The following is a 23,175-nucleotide window of genomic DNA, read 5'->3' as shown; positions in this document are numbered from 1 at the left end:
TGATCGTAAGTGCTCCCTTTTCTTTCCTAGTCCTCAACCTCCATCCTCTTCTCTTGACCTGTGCTCGCCTCCTCATCGTGCAGAAGTTCTTCCCTGCGGCGGAGTCAGCTTCTTACTTCCAGAGTGACAATCGTCGTTCTCCTCGCTTCCCCCTTTCTTTCTCCCCCCCCCCCCCTCTAGACTGAACCTCTTGGTTCCTTTCCCGGAAAGCTGAATGCGACCCTCCTCTCAAAGGCATTGACGAAGCCTTAGAGACGGAGATTTTCTTGTAGTTGATTGATAATAGAGTTGGGTTCTTATCACTGCGCGCCAATGCGGCTTGGATAAACTGGCCCTTGGACTTTACATCAGCAATGGATAAACTGCCTGGTCATCTTCTCTGACCTGTGGTTGGGATGTTGATTCCATTGCTCCACTCCCACAGTGCCTGAGTGCCCGCGTTGATCTTGCCGGTCGACAGTGCACCTGCTGGTCTTCGGCAAAGGATGGGATCCAGTGCCTCCTCCGGATCTAACGCCCTATGCGCAGCATCCGGAGGCTGTGGTCCCGAACAAGGGGTTTCTTACCACGTTGGCACTGCGTATGTCATTGCCTAGGGCCAGGATGGTTAGTGATGAGATTATCTTATACTAACCATGGACCCAAAGCCATGTAATGTGTAATAGATTAACCTAGGGGAATAATAAAATTACTAACTCCTATAGTAGACTGCAAATGGACCCTCTGCAGGCCCATTAGCAGCCCAGTAATGGTCCCTTAAGGACCATTACTGGCCCACTAAGAAACCTAGACTGGTTTCTTAGTGCAGGCCCTTTAGGGGCGGAGATGAAACGCTGACTAGACTGGTTTCTTCCAACGCATCCACTAAGAAACCTAGACTGAAAGGCTTGCTGCAACATTTGAAGGGGTATCGAAACGAGTTTGGGAAATCAGGAGGAAGAAGAGGAATGAAGCTCTAGCCAGAGTAAAGCAATTGGATGCGTTGGAAGACATCAGAGATTTAGAGGGAGAAGAGGCTCAAGAACGCAGAGGATGGCAAGGGGTGGTGGCAGAAGAAGACAAGAAATTAGAGATGGACTGGAGACAACGCTCGAGACAATTATGGCTACGCACAGGCGACGCGAATATGAGATTCTTCCACCTGGCAGAAAATTGCAGGAGACGTACAAATCAAATATTGAGAATATAGGTGGGACAGATTGGATCACAGGCAGTGGGACAGGCCATCGCAGACCACTTTCGATCCTTCTCCCTAAAAGGGGAACGGAACCGGTGGAAGTGGTGCAGTAGGGGGGCAAAGATGGTGAGCCCTGAACATCAAGCAGAATTGATCCGTCCATTTTCAGAAGAGGAGGTCAAGGCGGCAATCAAGGGGCTGGATGGGGAGGGAGCTCCAGGTCCAAATCGAATCCCAGTATTCTTTTACAACGAGTGTTGGAATTTGGTTGGACTGGATCTGATGGCCACTCTCTAAGAATTTAGATAAGGACGAGGGAATATGGAGAAGATCAATAGATCACATTTGTTCCTCCTGCAATGTCAAGGGGCCAATAGAATTTAAGATTTTAGACCCATTTCACTATCAAACTCTATCTATCTCATTATTGCAAAGGTGGTGGCAAATAGGCTGAGGGCCAGGATAGGAGAGCTTGTTGGACCCGCTCAGTTAGCTTTCATTCCAGGTAGACTCTTGGTTGACAGCGCAGTAACAACATGAGAAATACTAACCGCACAGAAGAGGAATGGTACAAGAGGGTTCATGTGGAAGGTCGATTTTGCCAAGGCTTACGAATCATTAGATTGGGGATTTCTGTGGGCCTCTATGAAAAGGAATGGATCATCTGGGTGAAGAGATGCATCACAACGCACTCCTGCACGGTGCTGATAAATAGACGACTAGAGGGAGGTCGAATCCAGCCACAAAGAGGGGTGTGACAAGGATGCCCATTGGCACTATTATTGTTCATCCTGGCAGTGGATGCACTCGCAGTATATACCGATTGTGCGTGCTCACATGGATTGTTGCGAGGCTATCAACTGTCCAACCACCAAAATGGGATTCCACTACTCCAATATGCTGATGATATTGATATGATACCGGGCCACTGTTAAGCCAAACGCGGGCCCGGTATGCATCCAAACCCTTCTATCAGCCCAACTAGGCCCAAACCAATGGGCCTCCTCCCGTACATATATTTGCGGGGAAGGAAGATTAGCGGGGTAGAGAAGAATTTCACCGTGAGCCCTCTCTTTCTCTTCTTGATTTTCCTAACCCTCCCTATTGCCCCCGTGTTAACCCTTCTTTCCCATCTTGACCTTCGCCAACTGCAGTCTTCCAGCGAGACAGCAACTTCTTCCAGCGGGATAGCAAGGGAGCTGCTCCACGGAAATTCATCGGCCATTCCACCGCTGGATCTCTCTCTCTCTCTCTCTACATCTCTTTCTACATCTCCCTCTACTCTTCCTCATGAAGTAATCCAGGATTTGTGTTGAATTGTGTTGCAATCTCAAATCAAGAATTGTTACAAGAATTGGAGATTCGATTGTTCAAGTCTCATAGATATGTTGCAAGAACGTATCAGATACCACCTTCTTCATCAAAAGTTCAACGAGGGGAGCGAAAAATCTATCTATCATGATTGATCTATTCGCAGATTTCTCGGGACTACAAATTAACAGAAGCAAATCAGCCTTTTTGTGCAATGGCCTATCTCCAGAAGAGGAGACATAGTGCGTAGAGCTATTGAGAACACCGATTAGGAGACTCCCAATGAGGTATTTGTGCCTACAACTGACAAAAGTGAGGATGACAAGAGCAGATTGGCAACCAATCATTAAGAAGGTGGGAAGACGACTGGAGGGGTGGCAAGCAAAGGTGTTACCGAGAGGTATCATGGGGCATCGCCATTCTGGCAAGGGCTTAGATAGATCTTTCCACGAATACAAGGAATTTTTTTTGCCAAGTTAGGTGACGGGCCGACTTTTCAATATTGGAGGGATGCATGGTCGGCATGAGGCATCTTGAGTGAGACGTTCCCTTGTCTGTACACGCTTGCACATAATCAAAATACCTATGTTCGGGACTGTCGGGATGGAGCATGGACACTGATCATACAAGGTGCCTTATCCGACCAGCGGGTGTCTGAACTCATGGACGTGCAACAATCCCTAATCCAATTAAGACCGAATGATGGAAAACAAGATGGTTGGGTATGGACAAATGGCCCCTTCTCGGTCCAGAAGGCCTACGAGAAGATTCAGGAGGGGCGAGAGGGAGATAGGTCGTTAATATGAACATGCAGATTTTTATGGCGACAAAGAGTCCTGCTGAAGGTGCGGATCTTTGGTTGGCTGCTTGCACGAAGAAGACTAATGACAAGAGTCTTTCGCAAAAGGCTATATCCGGACACATCGTCACAATGCCGATTATTTTCGAATGGGGAAGAAGACTGCAATCATCTCATCTTTGAGTTTTCATTTGCTCACACGATTTGGGCCTGCCAGGTATTATCATGGGTGAAGGTGACATCTGAAGAGACTTTCTGGGACTCAGTCTAGAATTGCAGAGGCAGAGGAAACGAAGAAGGTGGCCAAGCATTGGCAGTGTTGTTGGCCATCTGGTTGCATCGAAACGAGGTGCTGTTTAGGGGAAGAATGGCTTCTACCAATGGAATCATACATGAAGCGGAGGGTTTAAAGGTGACATGGCTCCAGCGGGTGACCGACGGGGAAGGAAGGATTTGAATATGATCAGATTGATGGTGAATGGACTGTAAGGTCCTGATGGCGGGTTCATCCATTCATCGGTCTTCACCCGTTTTATATTTTAAAAACAAAGTAAAAATGAATCTATTTTGGGAAACCAATTCTCAATGAGTGTGGGGGAGTTTCCATGGCATTACCTGTCACATAGCAGGTTTGTTCAGAGATATGGTCCAATCTATCAGACTCTCAACTGCACATAAAGGAAGCATCTGCATGGGTTCTAGAATTTCCTTGATGCCTTGCATCTTATATTTCTTGGAGATATATTGTTTCGATTGCTTTATGCATAATATGTGAAGGGCAACATATTGGTGCGGCAACTAATCTTGTTGGATATCTGGTTTTTATCTTTCTGGATTATTATTATAAAGGATTCTAATAGGAATATGATAAGCGCTTCAACAAGGCTTATCGGGACGCCTTCGGAGGCGGAAAGCACGCAACAGGCGTTGTTTAAACCTCAGGGCACCTATAAATAAACAGGTTTGGGAGGAGCGGCACGAAATTGCTCAGAAGCCCAAGCGGCAGAAAGGGGGCGAAGCTGCAGCAATGGAAGAGGCTCTCGTCGGCCAGCAGGGAGATCGCGACCTCATCTCTTCCATCATCATCCATCTCTATCTACCTTTCTTCTATCTGATCTGATTCCTTCTCTTGTTAGACTGAGAACCAGTTGGAAGTTTCATCGTTATAGTGAAGTCATAACAGAATACTTCTGATAGGATCCTAAACTCTCCCAGGGGTAGTTTCATCATTTAGCCCACAGGGGCATTTCAGTCATTTGCAATTATGTATTTCCCTTTAAATAGGGATGCCCTCCCTTTAGGAGGGCAGCCAAGAAAGAAGAAGAACAATGAAGTAGTGCCTTGTCTCCCCCTCTCCAAGTCCAAGTCTGGCCTCCCCTCTCCCCTCTATGACCCCCGTTCTCGAGATCGTCTCTACCTCACCGCATCTTCAGGTGGCTCATCCCTGGCTGATCCCTACCCCCTCAGCTCGGCCTTCCCCGACCATTCCCGTTCTCCTCTCTACCCCGGGAACTTCTACCCTACCTCGTCTCCCACCTCCTTCCGATACGAACCTAGATCAAGGTTCGTATCAACTTCGTGTCAGCCTGGCACATATCCGTATTTTGCCTTTACTTTGTTGTAACTCATAGGGTCTTTATAAGGCCTTATTGGGATTTGCCCCACTTATTAGACTGACCCATTCTAACTCTGTATAAGTAGGACTTCCACCCTCTTTCGAAATCAAGAATGTTTTTGTTTCTCTAAATGTGCTTAGGTTGAAGACACAGGAGGTCAGCGACAACAGGCAACTCAAATCTTGACAGTTGAGAAAATTAACCAAAGAGCTTCTCAAATTCTGTTCAATTTGTTGTACAAACTATGATTTCCTTAGTTGTTTTTGAGGGTGATTTTTGTCATGCCAAGCTCATGGGGGGAAAGTGATATGGATCTCCCCTAATCCGCTCAAGAAAACTCCAAGGTAAGTAAAAGAAAGAAGTATTCCTCGATCCAATGAAATTCAGAATCAAGAATTGAGATCTGGAGAGTTCCTCAAATTCAACAGAAGAGTCTGACAAGAGAGAAAGAGAGAACAAAAATAGATTAACCAAACGCCGGCGGATCAGGAGAGTTCTTGAAGGATGCATAATCAGCTCCTTCTCGCAAGGGCTGGGAGTATCTCCGTCGCCTTCCCCGATCCCTCCAATTCTGCTAAGAAAATTCCCACCTTCTTGAGTGGTAGACCCCCTTTATTTGTAGGGTAGTGAGTCTGGTGGTGGCCGTCTTCTTAGTAAGGTTTTGTCCTCTCTTTTTCTTTGATGCGTAACCTCCTTGAGTATTTCTCGGGGAGGTTCATATCAAAAAATTATTCAAAAAACAATCAAGAGCTTTGCCTTCAGTTTTCATCATTATTAAGTCTAGTCCTGCTTTAAATAGAAAAGTCTAGATCGACAGAGCCGACCATTAAAAAAACTCAGATGGTACTGTGGTCTAGATTGGCAGAGCTGACCATCTGCATGCTCCTCTTTTAAATTTGAAGATCTGATATGATCCCCATCCTTGGGTTTGTTTTGTTATATATTCTGCTGGGGGTTTTTTGGGCATTTCCCTTCTATGTGTATTTCCCTTTAAATAGAAAAGCCCTCCTTTCTGGAGATCAGACAAGGAGTTTTAAGTTGTGTTTGTCTCTGTCTCTGCATGGAATTTCCATCCTATCAGTCCCCTTCTCTGTGCGATATCCATTCTGCTAGGCCCTCTCTTTCTCCGTTCTTGACAAAAATCTTACTGTAGTTTTTTTCTCGACTCACATCTCTTCCCGTTGAAAGTCCTAAATCGAGGATCATGTTCCTCATTTCATCAAGCTCAGGGTATAATGGTGATTCTAGATTTATCTTGCTCTATATTCATTTTTTGGTGATACAGATCTGATATTCTGGTGGTATTTGAAGTTGCATCTATGTATGTTGCTGCAAGGCGGGACAAAGGTCTGGCATGATTTAAGATTTCTTGAGAAAAGCGTCGTCGTGTGACATTAGTCTGCTTCAGTTGTGACGAATTTAGAGTACAGACCTGATTCAAGCCAAGAACCACCAATAAAAAGCTCCGAGAGGTTGGATATTTGTGGGGTTTTCCTACTATTCGAGCACTGATTGTTAAACGTTGACAAACTGGAGTAGAGAGCGAGAAGAGAAGGTAGGCTGACAGGTGAGGCCCTACTGCCCTTGAATTCTAGTTTGGTCTCAGAATCACCTGGCTTTCATTTTGTTGATCAGCCTCAAATAGGTATATAGGATGTAGACTTCTACATCAAACTTCATAGAAAAATGGAGAACTAGGATTGTCTCCTTCTAGGTCCTAGTCCCTTCTATATCCTTCTAGATCCTTACTACTGGCGCTGATCATCCTCTTCAACTCAAGTTGTGTATGATCTGTTTTATAGTACTCCCCTGAACCATGTCAGCCCAGCTTCCCATTCATGGGTGTTATGACTGGACCAGTTTTGTGCTTTATAGGATCCTAACGCTAGGATGTACCTTTAGGTCCTTGTAGTTGGCCCAATCTGATAAGGTCCCTTTAAGGACTTATCAAAGCTCTAAGAAGAGGAGCTAAAGACATTCTGTTACGAAGAATAATGGGAAACATCCCTATAAATAAGATCCTCTAAGGCCAAGTCAGGTGCGCATTTTTGAATTCAGAACTCGTGAGCGATTTGGGCAGGAGCGGAGATACTCCGAGCTTCCGAGGGCAGGATCAATCCGATTCTTCTCCGTTCTTCCTTCGGGAACTGATCCATTTCTTAGCTACATTTCTTGTTCCAGACTATATTTCTGTATACTTTCTTGGAGACACTTTCGTGGAATTATCCTCAGATCTGTTACTGTCAAGAATATCCATCAATGGGATCGTTACACAATCCAGGTGCTGTAGCCAACAAAAGGCTGGGTTAATGATACATTCTTTACTTAATTTAATGTATGAGGTACCTAAAGAGATGACAAGCTTTTTGCTAGTAGGAAAGGAATCTTCTCTCCATTTCCCTATCCCTTTCTCTTTCCCTTCCCCAGGTTAGGAAAAAGGGAGACTTCCACTCCTGTTGTTCTCCCTCCCAATCTGCCGTCATCTCCTCCTTTATTTTGGTACTTCTACCCCACTTTCTGGTCCATTCCCTCATTTCCCCTCCTCTTCAGTCCACAGTTGGCCATCCTCTTTTTCTTCTCCATCGTAGTAGTAAACATTCAACTGGGTAATAGATAGGGGTTCTTCTTGGACTTGGCCAATGTCATTCATGAAACACTGTACTTCTTTGTCATGGTGAGTACTTGAAATGGCTTTGATGGAAATAGAAAACACCAGATTTTGATATCATTGATCATACCTTAATCTAACATTCAACTGGTGGAAATTAGGAGTGATGGCAGACTGGTTATCTAGGATTCAAGGCAGACTGGATATCGTTGATTGTCAGATATCAACCTGTTCGGAGAATCTCTTTGTGATGAAAGGCCACAACTATTAGGACCAAGAATGTCACCTGGAGAGAAAAATCTAGGCAATCAATGAAAAAAAAATCTTCAGGGAGTAGCCTTCTGATCATCTAATTCACTCCTGAGATTCTATCCCCAACTAGGGAAGGACAAACATCATCCGTCACATCATTTTTGACAGTGAAGGATCCGTGACACGTGACGTGACGGTGATGGATGATGATTTTGAGCCCCATGACGGTGATAGGATCCTTGATAGGATCCTCAACCTATCTAGGGGTAGTTTCATCATGTTAGCCCACTGGGGCATTTCAGTCATTTGGCTATTATGTATTTCCTTTAAATAGAGCTGCCTCCCTTAGGAGGGCAGCCAAAAGAAGTAGATTGAAGTAAGGTCTTCTTGTCTCCCCTCTCCTCGCCTAGGTCTGGTCTCCTCTCTCCGTCTACTTTCTCTCCCTCTATGATCCCCGTTCTCGAGATTGTCTCTACCTCACCGCGTCATCAGGCTGCTCGTCCCCGGCCAAACCCTACCCCCCTCTGCTCGGCCTCCTCTTGGATCCTTCCCGTTTCACCTCTCTACCCGGGGAACTTATACCTCTACTCGTCCTCTACCCCCCCTTCCCATACGAGCCTAGATCAAGGTTCGTATCAGACGGTGACAGTGACGGAATGCCCGCGACTGGTGTCTTGATAGTGATTGGGTCCCAGACATGTGACATGACAGGACGGCTGTCACTGATAACAATGGTGACAGAAATTTTAAAGCATGAAAAAAAGGAAAAAAAAGAAAAAAAGGATACTAAAATTGTGATATATTTTTAATTAAAGGAGAGATTCTCTGAGAGAGAGAGAGGTTGACCAAGAGAGAGAGGTAGAGGGAGACTGAGAGAGATAGAGAGAGGGAGAGAGAGAGGGTGTTCGAAGTAGGGAGAGAGAAAGATTGATCGAGAGAGAGGGAGAGGGGGAGAGAGAGATTGTCCGAGAGAGGGAGAGGGAGAGCAAGAAGGAGAGAGGGAGATCAAAAGAGGGAGAAAGAGAGAGAGATTGACTGAGAGAGAGGGAGAGGGAGTTTGAAAGAGGGAGAGCGAGAGAGAGAGAGGGAGATCGAAAGAGGGAGAGAGATAGATTAACCAAGAGAGAATGAGAGGGAGTTCAAAAGAGGGAGAGAGAGAGAGGGAGATCGAAAGAGGGAGAGAGAGACATTGACCAGAGAGAGAGAGGGAGATCAAAAGTGGGAGAGAGAGATTTACTGAGAAAGAGGGAGAGGGAGAGAGAGAGAGAGTGAAAGAGGGAGAGGGAGAGAGAGAGAAAGCAAAAGAGAGAGAGAGGGAGATTGAAAGAGGGAGAGGGAGAGAGAGATCGAGAGAGGGAGAGGGAGATCAAAGAAAGAGAGAGAGAGAGGGAGATCAAAAGAGGGAGAGGGAGATCAAAGAAAGAGAGAGAGAGAGGGAGATCAAAAGAGGGAGAGGGAGAGAGATTGACAGAGAGAGGAAGAAGGAGTTCAAAAGAGGGAGAGAGAGAGGGAGATTGAAATAGGAGAGAGAGCAAGATTGATCGAGAGAGAGGGAGAGGGAGTTCAAAAGAGGGAGAGAGAGAGTGAGAGAGAAAGAGGGAGAAGGAGAGAGATTAACTGAGAGAGGGGGAGAGGGAGAGGGAGAGAGAGAGAGAGGGGGAGCGAAAGAGGGGGAGAGAGAGGGAGAGGGAGAGAGGGAGAGAGAGAGAGAGAGAGTGAGAGAGAGAAAGGGAGAGGAGTTCGAAGGAGAGATTGACCACGAGAGAGAGGGAGAGCGAGAACGAGAGAGAGAAAGAGAAAGAGGGAGAGAGAGAGAGAGGGCAAGAGAGAGAGGGAGAGGGAGAGGGAGAGAGAGCGGCAGAGGGAGAGCGAGAGGGAGACCGAAGGAGGGAGAACGTGTCTGAAAGAGAGAGAAAGGGGGCTGGAGACCGAAAGAGAGAGTGAGGGGGGGGGGTCTGGGACTGAAAGAGAGAGGGAGGAAAGGAGAGAGAAAGAGAGGGGAGGTAGGGAGAGAGAGAAGGGGGCTGGAGACCAAAAGAGAGAGGAGGGAGGGAGGGCGAGAGAGAGGGGGTCTGGAGACCAAAAGTGAGAGGGAGGAGGAGGGAGGGCGAGAGAGAGGGGAGGTAGGGAGAGCGAGAAGGGGGCTGGAGACCAAAAGAGAGGGAGGGAGGGAGGCGAGAGAGGGGGTCTGGAGACCAAAAGAGAGGAGGGAGGGAGGCGAGAGAGAGGGGAGGTAGGGAGAGAGAGAGAGAGGGGGGCTGGAGACCAAAGAGAGTGGGAGGAGGGAGGGCGAGAGAGGGGGTCTGAGACCAAAAGAGAGAGGGTGGGAGGAGGCGAGAGAGAGGGGAGGTAGGGAGAGAGAGAAGGGGGGGGCTGGAGACCAAAAGAGAGAGGGAGGGAGGGAGGGCGAGGGAGGGGGGGGACTGGAGACCAAAAGAGAGAGGGAGGGAGGGAGGGCGAGAGAGAGGGGGAGGAAGGGAGAGAGAGAAGGGGGTCTGGAGACCAAAGAGAGAGGGAAGGAGGGCGAGAGGGAGGGGAGAGAGAGAGAGAAAGGAGGGTACGAGAGAGAGAGGAAGTTTGAGGGAGTACGAGAGAGGAAATTTTAAAGAGAGTGAGACAGGGAGTCGGGTAGAGAGGAAGTTCGAGAGAGAGGAAGTGAGGGAGAGAGAGAGGGAGGGAGAGGGACAGAGAGAGGGAGCACGAGAGAGAGGGAGACAGACAGAGAGAGGGAGTCCGAGAGAGGTAGAGAACTGAAAATGTTAAAACAATTAAACAATTAAAATTTTTAATTGTCGATATGTCCTTTCATCACCTGTGACAGGGATGCCATCTGGTGACGGGACGAGGACAGGATGACAGCTCCAGTGACGGGTGACAAAAATGTGACGAAATTTTCAAAATCCTGGGACGCGTGACGGGACAGGAGATGTGACAAAATCCAGGTCACACTCTCATCCGTCACCACTCATCATCTGTCCCATCACATCCGAGCCGTCACGTCTCGGACATGCCGTTCCCTACCCCCGATACAAAACAATAATGAGGGGAGAAGGAAGGTTTGACAGGGAAAAGGACCTTCCGGTTGTGTTAGAAATCTTCTATATGTTCAAGTATTCCACAATCCTGTATTTAAATTGACTCAATTTCTCTCCCCACACATTATTCCACTTTCGGGAAAAAAAAAATCCTGTGATGTATACCTTGATTGGATATTTCAACTTCATAATTTTCTCATGAATTTACTGTTCAGGTTGCCTCAAGTGCGTTGGGTTTGGGTCCTCAAACGGCGATGCATATTGCAGAGAGGCTATACATTCTGGGCTTTATCAGGTCTCTTTCACCAATATGGCTTTATCACCTACTGTGGGGTCACACAATTTGTTCTCTTCTTGTGAGATATTTTTTTTATGTGTTTCAGCTATTTTTCTGGTTAGTTCTGTATGGCGCATGGCCTTCATGGTTAAACATAGGGAGAAACTTGAAATTTGGAGTAATAAATTCCTGTGTTGTTGATAATGGGTCGATTTGTATGATCCATAATGTTATCTTGATCACATATTGTTATCATGGTTTAATATTTAAATAACTGTCATCTTGGTTTCGCTTGTAAATTAGAATGGATGCATCTCCCAATTTTAGATGTTTTATAGAACATCTTGGTATGGGTTTATTGGACTCTCTCATCTCTGTTCCATCTCTCTGTTCTACTTTCTCCATTTGTGTCATGTTTCCCTCATTTGAGAGCTGCTCAATGGATTCACATGATATCAGAGCCAGGTTGGCCAAAACCCTAGTTGTCTTGACTATCAACGTGCTGTCCCCACTACTGCAGCATCGTCCTCATAGCCATCACCCCACAACCCCACAACCCCACAACATCCCCCCCCTCACCCCCTCAATTAAACGTCTTGTGATGGGATTTTTGAATCCTCTCCCTCGATCCTAATTTTTCCATCAGTGTTGTGTTCCCCTCCATGTAGGTTACTATTCAATGTATTCACAGTTTTCTTGATTTGGCAGTTTGGATATTGTCAAATTATTGGGCCGATTTTGATATTATTTGCATTAAATGCCTTGCTTGTTTTTCAAGTTAAATATGTAGGGCCATTATAGTATGTATCATATATTTTGTAGAAAGTCGTAATCTTCTGATACAGTCCTCTCAGAATGGCACAATTAAGACTAGAACAACGAACAATAACAATATATTTAACACAGTCACAAGTACAATGTACGAACCCTTGTGACAGGAGCGATCTTACAAGACGATGACTTCGTCTCCCAATCTCTTAAGGATCCCTTAAGAGCCTTAGGAAATTCTCTCACTACCCTGGAGAGTCTTTTCCTACCATACATACATATTTTACACATATTTATACTATCCTAATGTAGACAGTTATACTTCAGTAGCCTTCTTCGAACATCTCCAAGGGTGGTATCTGTTGGACGTGCCCCCTGGATTCTTCATGAAGGAGTGCCTCAATTGTGAATGCCTCTTCAGATGCTTCCGTTGGGTTGTTATGTTGTTTTGATTCCCAGGAGAATTCTAACGATTTATTTCTCCTTCTGTCATAACTGTCATAACTGTCGCTTGCAATATCAATATCGATTTATTCCTCTTGTATACTTTAGGAAGATTCATATCATCTTCTTCGGGAGAAAACTTTTGGTCCATCAAAAAGACTGTCATGAGAAGGGATTTGGCTCTGATGTCATATTATCCTGATTTTATTAGTCAAGGATGTTGAAATTTGGGATCATTCATCGGATGCTCTTCTATTTTTTTCTAGAAGCATTTTTTTCTCAAGTGATGTTAATATGGATGGAGGGGAAGTACTATGGATTAGTTCATTCCTTTTTAGACCAATTGGATACATCATAATTTTTCCTGTTGGATTTCAGAATATTTCATGATTGTGTATGCCATTGTTGGTCAAAAGAAGCAAGTCGTTATTTTGACTTTTCTTACACCAATGCTTTGCATCCGTTTGGGCAGTTATCCTCGTACAGAGAGTACAGCCTATCCAACATCCTTTGACTTCCAAGGCACTCTTGAGGCATTACAGGGTAACCTTGCATTAAGAGAATATGTAGACCCATTGTTAATGAATGGTTTCCAGAAACCAAGGACAGGATCTGACGCTGGTGATCACCCTCCCATCACTCCAATGAAATCAGCAAGTGAAGACATGCTAGGAAATGATGCTTGGAGAATGTACTTGTATATTTGCCAGCATTTCATTGGAAGCATCAGCCATGATTGCCATTACAATAGGTAAAACTTTTCCTTCCCGCAGGGTTATCTTATTTCTTAATAGGTTTTTGTCTACTGTTTCCATTAAAGCTTTCCGTAATTAAACTATACTATAACTTTGCCCATGAAAATTAAATTGCTCTTTCTTAGCCATCAATTGGAATGTGAGGTGGCCTTTGAAATGAACTCTCTTGTTCTTTTATGTTTATCACCGAGCCTGTGATGCCTTCAATACCTCTCAATGTGTTCAAATATAAACGGTGTAATACATTCTGATAGGGTACTGAATCTCTGATATATGAAACATCCAAAATTATTGAACTTGCAAGCTTTTACACTAACTTTGTGAAAGAGAAGTAGTCAGCTATCCGCTTCTCATTCAGGCCATATCTCTCTTCTTTTCACTTCCAAGTTTGACAGACGCACTCTTCATAGACGTCTTAATTCATTGTTGGTCTTGGTTGTTGTTCATGGATTCACAAGAAATGAAGAGTAAAAGGAGGGTTCAACATTCCATCTGTTGTTTTAGCCTAATTTTTTCCCCATTATTCGCTTAATTGATTATTCATTTATTGCTCATCTTGCGTAGTTTTATGGTGCTGCTAGTCTCAAATATAAGGAATATTTTAATTTATAAATTAGAGTAAATGTGCTGCATAAGATTAATGAAAATTCAAACATATGGCTGATAAACAAAATTCTTGATTGAATCTCCTGGAAGAAAAAATTTCTAGTTTGTGACTGGAGAACGTAATAACTAGTTGGTCTGTTTAGTTTTAAAAAAACCAATTTCAACTTGCTACATATGTAATTCATGATTTGCCACTGATTTATTTCAACCTTTAACATGGATGCTCTGACATATGTTATTGGTAGAAACCAATGTACTCGGTATTCCACCAGAATGATAATGGGAATTCTCGTTACAATGCTGAGTTCAACTCTCAGAATTTGGATGAAAGTGAGAGTAGAAGTGAGAGAGAGGTAAGAGAGGACGGAAAGAGAGCAGCCCGGTGGAGTGGATGATGCCAAGTGGTAGTGATCTTTGCTCCTGTCTGCAGGAGTGGTTGTCTGCGAGAGGAGGCAGTGAGTTCGAGCGTAAGGTAATGGGAGGTGCAAGGGCACTCACCTGGAAACCAACAGCCTCCCCTTCCTTCGGCGTCTGAGAGCTTAAGAGCTATGTATCTGGCTCGGCGTGGGGGGGGGGCATCATTCCCTCTTTGGGCCGAGGGAGACTTTCATATATTCGCCTCCGAATCACATCAATTATGCGGCCGCAAGATCTAGCTCTCATACTTATCAGAGAAGTATGGGTATAGTTATAGATAATGTGATATGATCCTTCTTGTATCTTAAGGCCACTAAGGGCATTTTCATCTTTTGTTCCCTTCTCTTATGTCCATTTAAGGACGTAGTTCTCCTTGTTGGACAGCAGGATTTAGACTTTTACTGGAAGCATTATTCCAAATCAACAAATTCTCCGTCGTCGTAGTCTGTTGACAGCGTCCACCCTGTTGGATTTTGTTCCCTTGGTGATGTCTGCATTGCCAGCCTTCAGGCAAGTTCTATGATCCCTGCCAAGTTCTGATATGAACCTCGATCTAGGTTTGTATTGGGAGGGGAGTAGAGGCCAAGGCAAGGTAGAAGTTCCTGGGGTAGGAGAGTAGAAATGGGAGCGATAGGAGGGATCAAACAGAGGACGCAGGGATTGATCAGGGACGAACCGGCTGATGACGCAATGAAGGGTTGAAGACTAGAAGAGAACCGAATGGCAGGGGTAGGGGTCGAATTGGCGGGGAGCTGGCTGAAGATCCGGTGAGACGATCACGGGGATAGGGGATTGCTGGACAGTCAAGGGGACCGAGACAGGGAGGATCAAGATAATGAGCGAAGAGGCCGATCTTACCTCAAGTCTTGCCTGCCCTCCTCAAGGGTGAGCTACAAATATTTATAAGAAAAGGAACCATTCTACCCTAAACCTCAGATGAGTAAAGTGCCCGTAATGGGCTAAAATGCCTAAGATACCCTTGGGGGTAGAGGATCATATCAAGTTCCATCACAACTACATTCAGATTTATTCATGTACAACTTTATTCTAGCTGGAACTTGGCAGGGATCATGGAAACTGACCTCTTTTATTTGGATTGACCTGGAGATGACGATACCTTTTTCAGAGCAATGACTTGTGCAGATTTTCTAGGGTTTGGCAGATGATGAAAAATTCAATACGTTGTGATACCCAATTTTTTCATCCTCATATTCATCCCATCCATGGATGATTGGTGATGATATCGGTGAGTTGGAGTTTTAGTATATTTTGTGTAAGATTCGGTAGAGGATAACAAATTCATCATCATCTGCAATTTTGTCATCTTCATTGCAATTCTACCTGAAGACAAGTGATGACTGCATTGGCGGTTTGTGATTTTTGTGAATTTTGTCTTTGTCTTGGTACAGGATGACACATTCATCATCGTAATCTGCAATTACGTCATCATCATTCAAGTAGGAAAGAGTGGGAATTTTTGTGAATTTTGTCAAGGGATTGCCAGATGATGACAAATTCATCAGGGCCATTCACAGTTTGTCTTCATCACCATTCTTGCAATGGGCGAGTGTTGATCAAAATGACGAGAAGCAACTCTTATCGTGTTTGCCAGATGATGATTAATTTATCATCATCGTGTTTCTAGCTGCAGAAGAGCAAGGAGGACAGTGCATCATCCTCATCATCATCATAGCATGGATAAATAATGAGGATAATGTTTTTTCAATAGGGGGCCAATTAGTGTTATTGAGATCGGTACTTTCAGCAATCCCAATTTTCTATCTCCGAGTCTTTAAGATGCCTGCGGGCATAGGAAAGAGCTTGGACAGATTAATGAGAAGATTATTTTGGGGAGGAGCTAGATCCGAGGCTCGACGGGTTATGTCTTTGGTCTCCGGGGATGTTGTGTGCAGACCCGTGAAGCTGGGCAGGCTGGGGATTCTTCACCTTGAATCCATGAATGTGACTTTGCTGACCGAATGGGTGGCGAGGTTTTTGAGAGCAGAGGAGGATTTGGTCTTGAATGTCGGGAAGGACAGGTGTGGATCCAAGCTTGATTAGGAGGAGGGTTCAGCTAGATTTCGAGGGGAGTTTCCCTTCTAGAGTGTTCTGTGCCAAGTCGTCTCCTGCCTCAGAGATTTTTTTGGCGCCAAACTGGGGGATGGCTCCGGCTTCCAATTCAGGATAGATAACTGGTTGCACAAACGTATTCTAAAGTGGAAGTTCCCTAGGCTCTTTGCTCTTGTGCAGAATCCGCAGGCGAGGGTCCATGAATGCTTGGATGGAGCATGGAACCCCATCTTGGTAGGGCCCTTATTGGAGCCACGTTTTGAGGCGCTGATGGGGATGCGACAAACCCTCATACGTCTCCGCCCATTGAGTGAGTCACATGATGGCTGGGTTTAGCGTGGGCCACCTTTTTCAGTAAGGAAAGCCTATATGAAGATCAGAAGGGAAGCAGTGGAGTATTTGACAATCAGCACCACATGCGCCCGGTTGTTGAAACAGACAGTCCCTCTCATGATGAGGCTCTTCAGCTGACTGTTGAGGCGGCGACAACTGGTGACACGAGTCTATTGCAAAAAACTGATCCTGACGGCCTCCACAGAAGTATTTGATGCCTAATTCTTTACATGTTAGTTAACCCAGGGAGTATGGACATCGCAGCAGATTTCAGAAGAGGATGTCTCTTCCGACGAGGCATTCCGGGCTTTGGTCAGGGACGGCAGACACTGGAGCTAATGGGACTGGCGGAGGCCCCTTGCAGTGTTATGGGTGGTCTGGCTGCACTGCAACGAGATGGTGTTGGGGACGTGGATGGCGTTAATGGATAGTGTCATTCACAATGTGAAGACACTGATGCCCTGCTGGTTTAGGGGGGGTTGAAGGGAGGAAACAACTTGGTCATTGATAAGATCAGAAAACGAAATTGGAAATGTGACTGTCTTGTGTCTTCGCGAGAGAAAAATCTTATCAGATCGGTACTATACGTTGTAGAATGGAAGAATTATAGGGAATTTGTACAATGTAGCTTCAATGGAAATCGATACAAGATACCAGGAATCGGGACGCTGGCTTCTCCTGCTCTCCTGCGTCTCACGCGCTCCTCGACAGGATCCCGGCAACTTCTTGAAAATTCACTACTTGTAAGTATATCCCCCGTCTTTATTTATAGGGTCTTTGGTCCTCTTATTCCTCTTGAGCTGACGTGGACCTGATTCTTTGGTTAAATCGCCTTCTTTTGTATTTTCTGGAAAAGAACATTCAGTCACTATATATATGGCTTGGATATACATATTTTAACAGCATCAGATTGATCACCGTTTCTGGGTGATCTTCCTTATTTTATTTAAAAAAAAATAAAAATAAAATAATGAGGACAATGTCGACATGTCATCATCATCTTGGACACCGAACAATATCTTTGTCAATATATTCGCCTTACAGCATCTCAGTGTATGTAGTGCACGGGTAGAAAAATGCAAGGGATTTGTCTGGTGTTTTATGGGGGTGAATTAGGTGTGTGCCTGATGCTTGTTTATACCTAATGATTCTCTGTTCTATCCTAAGTTTCAACTTATCTCCATCTTTATTTTTTTCCAATGACGTCTGATTGTTTTAATGAACATTTCAGGACCAAAGTAGAATTTTCATCTGGTGGCGAGCTGTTCCACGTTATTGGAATACACGTGACTTGTAAAGGATTTACATCTATTATGCCATGGATGGCAGTAAATGAGAAGAAACTTCCTCGGTTTATTTTTGAAGAGAGAATTAAGATTCAGAAAGTTGACGTCTACGAGGTAAGAATTTGTGGTATTTTTAATTTCTGCATGTCGACTAGTCTCTAAATATAAGCCATTTGCTCATTATTTTTTGATTCTACATATCTTGATCTGTTATAAGAAATTCTTAGCTTTTAAGGGATAGGAGTGTGATAGGAGAAATCGTTTTGACCAATATTAACCACTAATTTGATTCCACTACATCTGCTTTAAATTTGAAGATAAGAGACTGATAATTTACCTAAAACACCCTACCCAAGTCTAATTGGGCATTCTTACTGCTGTCTTACATAAATCTTTTCAGGGTTACACCACTCCTCCTGATTATCTCAGTGAGAGTGAGCTCATCTCCCTCATGGAAAAGCATGGAATCGGCACAGACGCCTCCATTTCAGTCCACATAAACAACATATGCGAACGAAACTATGTGCAGGTCCCCACTTTCCTATGAATTATCTGTTCAGTCTGTGTTAAGCGATGATTAGCAATTTATGCATATTTCTAGGCTGAAACCTGGATATGTGAATCAATAGATGTTTTTGTGTGCCTATGTAACTACCGCAGCGACCTATGAATGAATTTTCATCCATCATATCCTCGTTTATATTAAAAGTACGACTCATATCGGTGGTTCTTTCTTGTCTGAGATTTGTATTCATGGCTTCACTGTAATAATGTTTAAATTAGGACAGTTATTGTTGGAAGTGGGCTCTTTCTTCTGGTTTTCTCAATGCCTATACAAGGGTAAGAAACCTTCTGTGTGATTGAGTTTTTTTGTGGACTTCTGATTTTTTCTCATTGCCTGACTTCCAGGATAGCATGGTTCCTCATACCCCTTGCTCTCTTCTCTCTCTCTCTCTCTCTCTATTTTACGCTCTAATGGCTTCCCTACAGGGTTCTGCATTTTTACCAATTGATAGCCTCTAATCAGTGTTCTAATGTTTACTACATTCCAATGCCCTTTTCATGTACTGCATTCCCCTGCTTAAGAGTCCTAATGCTTAAATTTTATCATTTAAAGGTCAGCGCTGGGAGGAGGTTGGTTCCAACTGTTCTGGGAACTACCCTGATTAGAGGTTATCAATATATTGATCCGGATCTATGCCTGCCGGACATCCGAAGTTTTATTGAGCATCAAATAACCCTTATTTCTAAGGGTAAGGTGAATCATGTGGCAGTGGTAGGGCATGTTCTACAGCAGTTTATGCAAAAGTATACATACTTCACAAACAGGTTCTCTCTTATAAACAATTTTTTTTCTATTTACTCCCTTGCCTTCTACTAATATTGTATCTACTATTTTCTCCTATTGCCAATATTATTGTTATTCAACCCCTTCCTTTGGATTTTTTTTTTTCATTCAGAAACTTGACCTATGAGCGTCGGTAAATATTATGGCTCTAATTCCTGAAGACCATAAACTGCTACTCAAACGCATTCTCTGTCTTCATTTCTCTTTTTGTCTTCTTCTTCTATTTTGTTTCCTATCTCTCTTTTTTAAAATTTTGCTCTTTTTATTTTTGGATATTTCCCTCAGATTTTCTATTTCCGACAGATTGAGCGGATGGACTCCTTGTTTGAGGCTCAATTTTCGCCTTTGGCAGACACTGGCCGTCTTCTGAGCAAATGCGGCAAGTGCACACACTATATGAAGTACATCTCCTCCAGGCCGTCACGATTGTACTGTGTCAGCTGTGAAGAAGTTTATAATCTTCCTCAGAATGGAAGCATCAAGGTGTCTTTTCTTTCCTCCCCATCTCTCATTTTTGGTTTTCACTTCCTCTCTTGTGGTCTTTGGAAAAGATAGGTGTCAGAAATTTCATTTCCAGCGGTGGGAGCCATTTCGCTCAACTCAGATTTCCGACGGTTAGGTAGGATCTCATGAGAGAACTTGAAAACTGAATTAAAAGAGAGAGGGAAGAGGAGAAGAATGGAAGAATGAAGAGCTCTCTACTCTGGGAAAGGAAATGAAACCCTAATTTAGTCTCCTGTATGAAGTGCCTACCTTCTTCTTATGCATGTCTCACGCATTCCCCAAACTAAGCAGTTTCGACATGTGTCTGTCTTTTCCCCATTTTAATAACACAAGTAAAGAACTCAGTTCAGGATTTGTTTACAAGAAAACTCAGGTCACGATTTTCCCTCATCTTATTTTCCTGAACTGCATTTTTTATTTTTTTTGCAACCAGAGAACCCTGTTCAGGATGTTCAAACTAAGGTTGGGTGTCAACGATGATGAGTATGCCAACCTGGTTTGGCATCATCTGACTGGTCATCTGTTTACGTGAGCCACTATGGTCCTTATTATCATTATCCATGTGTTGACACAAATAATCATCGCCATTGTCCTCATCATCTGGTTACCAAGAGCTGTCATCATCATCATAATCATCCATCGGTAATTACTAATTCATCATCATCTGGTATCTGAGAGCCATCATCATCATTATCCCACTGGTTGTCGGAGCCTTTAATCCTGTCAGTGCCATCTTCGTCCATCTAGTTTGCAAATGTTTTCATCATCATCAGCTTTCCAAGAGGCGTCAACATCACTGTCACACAATCAAGCAAAAACGAAGAGTCAAAATCCTAAGCAGAAAAATCAAACATGGATGATGACGACGATGACAATAACTATATTTTTTGGATGGGAAAAACGAATAAAAATCCTAAGCAGAAGAAAAACATTTTGGTGACCTGCCAGGACTTTGGATCCATATTGAACCCCCCAATCTTTATCTGCAGCTGTACAAGGAGCTGACATGCCCGCTGGATGGCTTTGAGCTGGTGCTCTTCTCCTCAGGGGACAAGTCTCTGGTTCTGTGCCCATACTGCTACAACAGCCCTCCTTTTGAGGGTGTGCCCAGCGCCATGGCCTGCTCCCTCTGCCCACACCCAACCTGCCGCCACTCAAGCGTGTCCCAGGGTGTGTGCGCTGCCCAGAGTGCCCGGCGTGCTTGTCCTGGACCCAGTTGGGGGCCCAAACTGGAAGCTTGGGTGCAACCGCTGCCGCTGCCTCGTCTTGCTCCCACGGGGAGCTCACCGAGTCTCTGTTACAGGGAAGGTTTGCCCAGACTGCAGCTCTAAGCTGGTGGAGGTTGATTTTAATAAGAAGGCGAGCCCGCTTGCCGGTGAGGAGACTCTTTACGAGGGCTGCATCCTATGTGATGAGCTGTTGCTGTCAATGGTGGAGGTGAAGTATGGGAGGCTGGGGAGGGGCAGGGGAAGGGGCAGGGGCAGGGGCCGCGGGAGGAGACCTGGCGGTAGAGGACGGTCTGATCCGAAGATGAGCTGTGACTTTTAGGCCCATGCATGCAGGCGCCTTGTATCTCTCGCTTTTTCTCTCTTTACTTCTGTTCATAGATGTCCTTACAAATTACAATTCTCTCTCTCTCTATGTCTCTCTTTTAACCTTTGTACACATTCTTCTTTCTTTCACGAATGTCCCTAAGATCTTTCTGTCTCCCTCTCTTTCTTTTTTACTTTTGGGTATGGTTTTAACCTTTATCCTTGTACCTCTCTTCCTGTGACTTCTACACTGATGCATGTCCCATGCATACATGCATGCATGCGTATTACATCTCTCTTTCTCTCTTTTTCTTTCTTTCTTCCTTTCTTATTCTGTGTATGCTTCCGTCTCCCTCCCCTCCCCCCCCTCTCTCTCTCTCCCCCTCATGGCCTCTATGAGTTTGTTGGACCTTCCTACTCACTCGCACGCTCTCTCTTCTCTCTCTCTCTCTCTAGTTGTGCAAAATGATTCTCTCTCTTCTAAGCATTGGATACATGCTAAAAGAATAAACATGTGTATAAATGTTAGAGAACTAGCCGGCTCATAGGGTCCAGAGTTTGAAAGAGTGAAAATGAAATTTAGACATTAAGAATTCTTTGAATGCATGGTGATCTGTGGGAGAGAAAACAAAGACCGATCCTGCCAAGTTGAGTCCTTTACAATTAGAGCATTAGATAGTAGTTGATGCAGGAACCCAACAGGTTCATTTGTTAGTTTTAAAATGGGTCTTGCTAAGACGATTATAGTATCTCATAGATCATTGGGAAAGTATATCTTTTAGTTTCTAAAGTCAGAGATAAAAATATATCATTTCTCATTGACAGTTACATCTTCAAGCATGTTTTTAGATTTTATCTTCATACTACAGAAAGAAATGATGACCTATAAACTCAGAAATCTCAAAAAACTCAGACAAGGCCAAAGGATGAGGTTTATGCTGGCCTCAAGAGTCTAAGAACCTGGTATGAAACTTGTATCTTCCTGTAGTGCAAGAGATTAAGTAGGTTGGAGACAACTTTTCTGTCCTAGGTGGTTTAATGAACTTTAAGACAAATACTAAAAATGACATTGAGGTACAAGTAATAAAAAATATGTGATCGTTAAAGGTACACTTATTTGAGCATTAACTTGACTTTTGCATTTTAATAGAAAACAATATTTAGATTCCCCAAAACATGAAAAATGAGTATTATAAACAAGACAAAATGAATAGTATTCATAATTGAATAATATTCATTGTTTGATGCTGATGTGTTTTCAAATGTTTTGAGTCACCGTGTACTATTAAAAATAACTCTCTGAATTTTTGCATGATGGTTGAGGTGATATCATCTTTTCGACAAAGTTCGTGTGATGGCCTTCTTCTTGATTTTCAAGTAACTAACAATAAATATTACAATAGTGTACTTACCATCTTATGCATACTGTTTCAGACTATTTTTATTCAGTTTAAAATTTATCAACTCGCTTTTTCTGTGACGTGAAATTGTTGCACACCCAATATTATTATTACAGTTTAATGTATATCAGTTTAAATATTTGTTTATATTTCAAAAAAAATCTATTCAATGTATTATAGGACTAAGAACGCTTGTCAATTGTCTAGTATTTTGATCGAAATGATCACCAATCACAAACTCTGCACTACAATTTCAACGCCAGTGGCATAATGGTCCAACTCAGAATGCAACAGGAAGGTCATTTCACTGATTAGCATGTTAGGACATTGAAATCCCGCTTATACATAAAAAAATCACAAAGTAACGTTCCAGTCAAAATCTTTATCCCATTATGCCATATGACATCTTAATCAAAACCTACCTTCTTTCATTCTGTTTTGATAATGTCAATGTTAATTTGCCTTATTTATATACGCTTTGTGACTTGCTCATTGGAAAACCTTTTAATGATCTAACAAAGCAAGGGATCTTCCTAAAAAAAGTCTACCAATTATGGTCATTAGATATTATCTCCCCGTGCTATATAGCTTTAGTAGTACTACTTTTTTTCTCAAAGCTACAAATATTTGCAACTCG

At 43.7% G+C, this 23,175-nt stretch overlaps 1 pseudogene; it reads left to right on the top strand.

Annotated features, from left to right (window-relative positions):
- The first annotated feature begins 353 nt into the window (after window positions 1–353).
- Window positions 354–21,154, top strand: LOC144704958 (DNA topoisomerase 3-beta-like; annotated as a pseudogene).
- The last annotated feature ends 2,021 nt before the right edge of the window (window positions 21,155–23,175 follow it).

The sequence above is a fragment of the Wolffia australiana genome, chromosome 6, assembly GCF_029677425.1.
Source record: "Wolffia australiana isolate 7733 chromosome 6, ASM2967742v1".
Lineage (NCBI taxonomy): Eukaryota > Viridiplantae > Streptophyta > Magnoliopsida > Alismatales > Araceae > Wolffia > Wolffia australiana.
Note: the sequence above shows the minus strand (reverse complement) of the source record. Positions and strands in the feature narration are given on the sequence as shown.